The 6393-nt window shown below is 37.2% G+C and overlaps 1 pseudogene; it reads left to right on the forward strand.

Annotated features, from left to right (window-relative positions):
* The first annotated feature begins 316 nt into the window (after positions 1–316).
* Positions 317–3977, forward strand: LOC110018839 (annotated as a pseudogene).
* Positions 3978–6393: the final 2416 nt, after the last annotated feature.

A 6393-nucleotide genomic window follows, 5' to 3' on the forward strand; every position in this document is an offset into this window, starting at 1 on the left:
ATTGCAGTATTGAGGGAAGGATTTAATTTTTGTATGATGTTATGGGTTTTTGACGGCTTACCGATGATTTTAGGACTCTTTGTATATGTTTCGACGGATTACCAACTGTCTATCAAACAAACAATGTCTGAATAAAGTGTTGCACTTTTGCTCTAAATGAAAACCATCACTAATTTTCCACAGTGCGGGCGCAACACTTTGCCGACAGTACCGTGAAAGGTCCAAACACAATAAATTAAAAAATATATAATAATAATTCCTCATCTATAAAGGCAGTCAGCCATCACCCATCCTCAGCAGAACTAAGAACACCAAGTCCCGGTAGAAAAACACCGAGGAGCTAGCTTTCTACAAGGTGATCAAGAGAAATAGAAATGGCTTCTCTCGTATCAGAGATATCCCATGCAGTCTGCATCCCATACCCAGCCCAAGGCCACATGAACCCCATGCTAAAACTAGCCAAGGTCCTCCACACCCGAGGCTTCCACATCACCTTCGTCCTCACCGAATTCAACCACCGCCGGCTGGCTCATTCCCAAGGCCCAGAGATTATTAATGGACTTCCCGACTTCCGTTTTGCCTCCATCCCCGACGGCCTCCCATTATCCGACGAGGAAGCTACGCAGAACATCCCCGACCTCAGCGAATCCACAATGAAAACCTGTCTGGGCCCATTCCTAAGTCTCATTTCCAAGCTTAATGAAGAGACTTCCTCCGGCGCTTCCCCCGTCTCTTGCATCGTCTGGGACCGCTCCATGAGTTTTACTCTTGACGCAGCACGCGAGCTTGGCATCCCCGAGATACTTCTATGGACCACCAGTGCTTTGCGGCTTCCTTGGTTACCTTCATTTCCACCAGCTTGTAGAGCGCGGCCTCTTTCCTCTCACAGGTAACCGTGGTTGAAGCTTTGGGTGAATTGTGATCCACAAATTTGGTTTTTTATCTTTACATGCATTGGCCTGTGAAAACCAAAATTTATAGATATCATGATCATCTTTTTTATAAAATATAATTCTTTCGGCAATTTCGATCATTTTAAATCGGCCGGCTTAACTTTAAAATATTATTATTTGATGATTTTTAATCTCAAATTTATCATTTTTATCCTCTAGATGCATGCAGTGTCTGATTTTCACGATAATATACGACCAGGATGTAATTCGGTGAGCCCCACTTAATTTAAAAAAAAAAAAACTGAAATACATCATGGCCATAAATCACCGTGATCTACGGTCAGGATCGGACACCGCATGCACTATTTCATGCGGTGTTTGTATGCAATAATTTTTCCTAGCTAGCATTTGTCTCATTACTTTAAGTATTATTATTTTTGAGTGTTGAAAATTTTTTCGCGGTAGATCTGGAGATTATTATTATTTTTTATTTTAACATGAAAGACAAAGATAATAAATGTGGAATAGCCCATAAGAGATATTATGCTTTAAATATGGTTACTCAAAAAGCACAAGGAGAAAAATAAACGAAATTATCCTATTAATATCTTTCTATAGTACGAGTGGATGCCCTTTCTTGCAATTAATCTACTTCAAAATATTTATGTACGGAGAGACTCATAATTTGCTAGCTGTGATAAAAAAACTACATTGAATTTTTCCGTACTCTCTGATTGTCCAATTAATATCTTTTCATAGTATGATTGGATGTCCTTTCTTACAATTAATCTACTTCAAAATATTTATGTACAGAGAGACTCATAATAAAGAAACTACATTGAATTTTTTTGTACTCCCTAATTGTCCTATTAGTATCTTTCCATAGTATGAGTGGATGTCCTTTCTTGCAATTAATCTACTTCAAAATATTTATGTACAGAGTGACTCATAATTTGTCAGCTCTGATAAAGAAACTGCATTGAATTTTTTCGTACTCCCTAACTGTCCTATTAATATCTTTCTATAGTATGATTGGATACTTTTTTTTTGCACTTAATCAACTTCAACGTATTTATTTACTGAAAGACTCATAATTTGTCAGCTGTGATAAAAAAACTGCATTGAATTTTTCCATACTACCTAATTTTTTGAGAGCATACTTTTAATAGTATTTAGTCATGAATTTAACTTAAATCTAATCAAATACCAAAAAAAATAAAAACTAAATCCAACACATCAAATTTTGTGGCATTCTATCTCTTTTTACGTGTTTCGTGTTTTGTCTCTTTTATGACATAAATCTAGATTTAATAAATTCGATTGGGCGGCGAATTAAGAATTTATTTCGCCATCGCTCACAAGTTCTATCTCCGCTGCACAAATTTATGAATTAATAGATTTGATAAATCTTATTTAACGTAAATCCAAATTACAATCAAACACAGATTCAAGTGATACTAGACCCAAGCCAACTCAAAAAGTTGAAGCTCGAATTGATTGGATTATTCTGGTCATATTTGGCTAGAAAATCTTAACACATTTAAGTTTTAAGAGTCGGGTTATGGGCTGACTCACAAGTTTGAAATTGAAAATAAATTAATCCACCAATCCGAAATTAACTTAAATTTGACCCATGAATTTGAACTAATTAGAATTTGAAACAAACTTGACCCGAATAATTTTTATGCATACATAAAATAGAGGTTAAGTGGGTCAATTTTGATTAATTGGTCGAAGAAGAATTGAATTGAATCCTAATTTCTATATTTTTTTTTATATATTTGAATAGAATTTAGATCAATTTCAGATTCGACCTAGATTCACTCACAAAATTTGGATTGACATCATTAATTTATTTTGATTTATCAAAGATAAGTAAATCCGTTGGTTCCAATGCTCAATACATAAATACCTAAGTACTGAGAAATATGTATGCAAATATTCCTAAAAAATGTTTTTACTATTTTTTTTATAACTAAATGTCGTATAAAAATTTAATTGAGGAAGAAGATTAAATTCAAAAATAAATCAAAATTTACTCATAATATCTTAACTGACTTTCAAGTTTCATCTAAACATTTTAACATCTTAAATATTTTTCCTCTCCCTTTTAACTTGTCTCGCTACCACTTATTGTGCTGTCATGCTGTAGATAAGGCCGACTTGAGCAACGGATTCCTCGACACTGAAGTAGATTGGATCCCAGGACTACGAAAAGGCATACGTCTGAAGGACTTACCCTCCTTCATTCGTGTGACGGATCAAAACGACAAAATGTTCAACTACATCCTACACGAGACAAAAAGAGCTTCCATGGCCTCAGCAATCGTGCTCTACTCTTTTGAAGACCTTGAGGTTCCGGACCTCACCGCACTGCAGAAGATCCTCCCGCCCGTCTACGCCATCGGCCCACTATCCCTCCTCTTTCGACGCATGATACCGAGCCACAACCCTCTCACTTCCGTCACCACAAGCCTATGGAAGGAGGAGACAACATTCATGGATTGGCTTGACGCCAGGGCACCTCAGTCGGTTGTGTACGTCAACTTTGAAAGCATAACTGTTATGACAAAGGATCAACTGGTAGAGTTCGCATGGGGCCTCGCCAATAGCGGCTGTCACTTTCTATGGGTGATCAGGCCCGACCAATTGAAGGGAGAATCAGCCGTGCTACCTCCGCAATTCATGGAAGAGATTAAGGAGAGAGGGCTGATGACAAGCTGGTGCGCGCAGGAGGAGCTGCTTTGCCACTCGGCTGTGGGCATTTTCTTAACACACTAGGGATGGAATTCGATGTTGGATAGCTTAAGTTGTGGAGTGCCGATGATATCTTGGCCGTTCTTTGCAGAGCAGCAAACAAATTGTTTTTATTCATGGATTGATTGGGGTGTGGGGATGGAGATCAACAATAACGTCAGAAGGGTGGATGTTGAGGGAATGATAAGGGAGATGATGGTGGGGGAGAAGGGAAAGAAGATGAGAGCGAAGGCGGTGGAGTGGAAAGAGAGTGCAGTTAATGCAGTTAGTCGGCTAGGGAGTTCTTCGGTCAACTTGGAGAAGGTGATCAAGGTGCTCCTCCGTTGAAGTAGTTCATAGGAAAGGGGAACGAAATTGGAGTAGATCATGGGCTGTAGGTGTATTACGAGTTATTTTGACTTGATACTGTTGACTGTGACTTATGCGGCATCATGTCACCGGTTGCATCTCGACGAGATACTTTTTTAATAACGGAAATTTACGTACTTAGCGCTCAATTCTTATGTATTTGCCGTTTCTCAGATCTAAATTTTCGTATTTTCAGTCAAAGCATCTTTATTTATAAATGGAAAAGTGAATTTCAGCAAGAAATAATTTGTTCGTTGAGGTATTGTTTGTGATGCGATAGAAAAGAATTAGATGTTTTGCCTATAAAAGTGTAAGTTTTAATTCGAGATATGCAAACGCATAAAATTTGGGTGCTACGCATGTAAGTTTATATGTTTTTATACGTTGGATTTGGCGTTTCCTACTGTCAACAAGATATTTGTCTAAGATTTGTTGTAAAACCTTAAGATTGTAGGATTTATGAATCATAGTCATATGCGAAGGCTTTTATTATTGCATTCAGTAGTTTTTGCATTCAGCGTTAGAAAAGTTTCTGGAGAGTTGTTAAATTAGTAGTGATAAATAAATGGGGAAGTTCTCCTGATGGTTTTTAATATTTGCAATAGCCTCGTAGAGGTCATAGTTGAAAGTTGTGCTAGTAATTGGTCATGTAAGTGGCAGATGGTTGCTTCAAGAGTATCAGTTGACCACAGAGTCTGTAGTATGGAGCTACAGTCGTAGGTCATATTTGGTTAAGGAGAGGTGATAGCAAACACAAGCCAAAAAGGACGAAGTTGAAATTTGTATAAATTAGTTGTTCAGGTAGGTCTCAACGGCGAGCTATAATAATGCACGTAGGTCACAGAGACTGAAGTTGAGAGTTACATGAGTTGTGGACCACATGGGTCGTATTTGACATGTATGCAATAGTTATGAGTTGTAATAACGTTCATATGTCATAAAGACCGAAGTTAGAAGAAGCCCCATGAACTATGAATCACGTAGGTTGTAGTTGGTCATGTGAGCATTAGTTGTGAGTCATAATAACATCATAGGCCATTAAAGTCTGAGTTGAGAGTTGCATGAGTTGTGGACCACAAATGTCATAATTGGTCATGTTGGAAGGCTATAGACAACGTTAATTGGCCACCAAAATTGTAGTAAGAGGTTGTCGTGAACCGCATAAGTCGTAGGCTGTAGTGGAGAAATATGATGCGCAAAATGTCATTGTATTCTAAGTACAACGGTTGCAAGCAATTATTATGGGAAGTTACACAATACTCAAGTTGTGTTATTACACCGTCTTCAAGGTGTATTGTCACGTTGCTTCAGGGTTCATCGTTATGCTACATTCGAGTTGCTTCGTCAGATCATCTTCGAGTCACGTCGTTACACTATCTTCAAAGTGCATCATTACACCTTTATTCAAAATGATACACTACTCCGTAGAGTGCTTCGATACTCCACGATGTTGGATGTTACTTTGTACGATGCTTCATTACTCCACAACGTACATCATGACTCGGTAAGGGGCATCATTGCAATGAGCATGTGGCGACACATGGTGATTGACAATGACCGAAGAGTCCTGGTTGACAATGGTCGGCTGCTGCTGAAGCAGAAAGCATTCGTCTGGTAGCATTCGTCTGGTATTCAATTCTTCAAAAAAAAAAAATGGAATTTGACTCATTTTCTTTGTCCAGCTCTAGCATCAGAACTCTCCCCCTTTCATGAAGGGGATAGGTTTCTTATAGAGTATGAGAGTGGCCTCAATTAAAAAATAAATCAATACCACTCCGTCGGACGGCCCGGAGAGATTCTGAAGACGTTTAACAGACATTTAAGTGACATAATGAGGTAAAAGTGGAGTGATCTTGGGCTCGTTGGACCTTTGTTGTCGAAGTGCTTGATTTGAATATAAATTTGTCATATTTAGAATTCAATTGACTTTTTAATTAGCCACTCAAAGCTTTCAAAAGTAGTAAATGGGTTCAATCGGATTTCATTTGGCTCGAATTTGACCAACTTTAGTGTCGTGTTCATCTTATCGAACCGGTCAGTTAGTCCTTAAGTTTGCTAAAATCAAACTTTAGAATGTTTGTTTAAATATTTATTACTAAATAATTTTTCGAAATTTGTGCCAATCATCGCAAAATTTATGCCAAATGATAAAATCGGTTGATGAAAAACAGTTAAAATTGTTTTGCTTGAAACATTAATGCGTCCCTACTTCCAACAAGGAGTGAACAATAGTTTAATTATTGGCATAGATATGAATTTTTATTTTTATATAACCAACAAGAATGTGGTATAATGCAGAAAATTATTAGAATGGTTTTATCATGAAATATTTTGAAGGATTAAATGAATAATTTATTGTTTATATATATATATATATATATATATATATATATAC

The sequence above is a fragment of the Phalaenopsis equestris genome, unplaced genomic scaffold (assembly GCF_001263595.1).
Source record: "Phalaenopsis equestris unplaced genomic scaffold, ASM126359v1 Scaffold000002, whole genome shotgun sequence".
In the NCBI taxonomy this organism is placed as follows: Eukaryota; Viridiplantae; Streptophyta; class Magnoliopsida; order Asparagales; family Orchidaceae; genus Phalaenopsis; species Phalaenopsis equestris.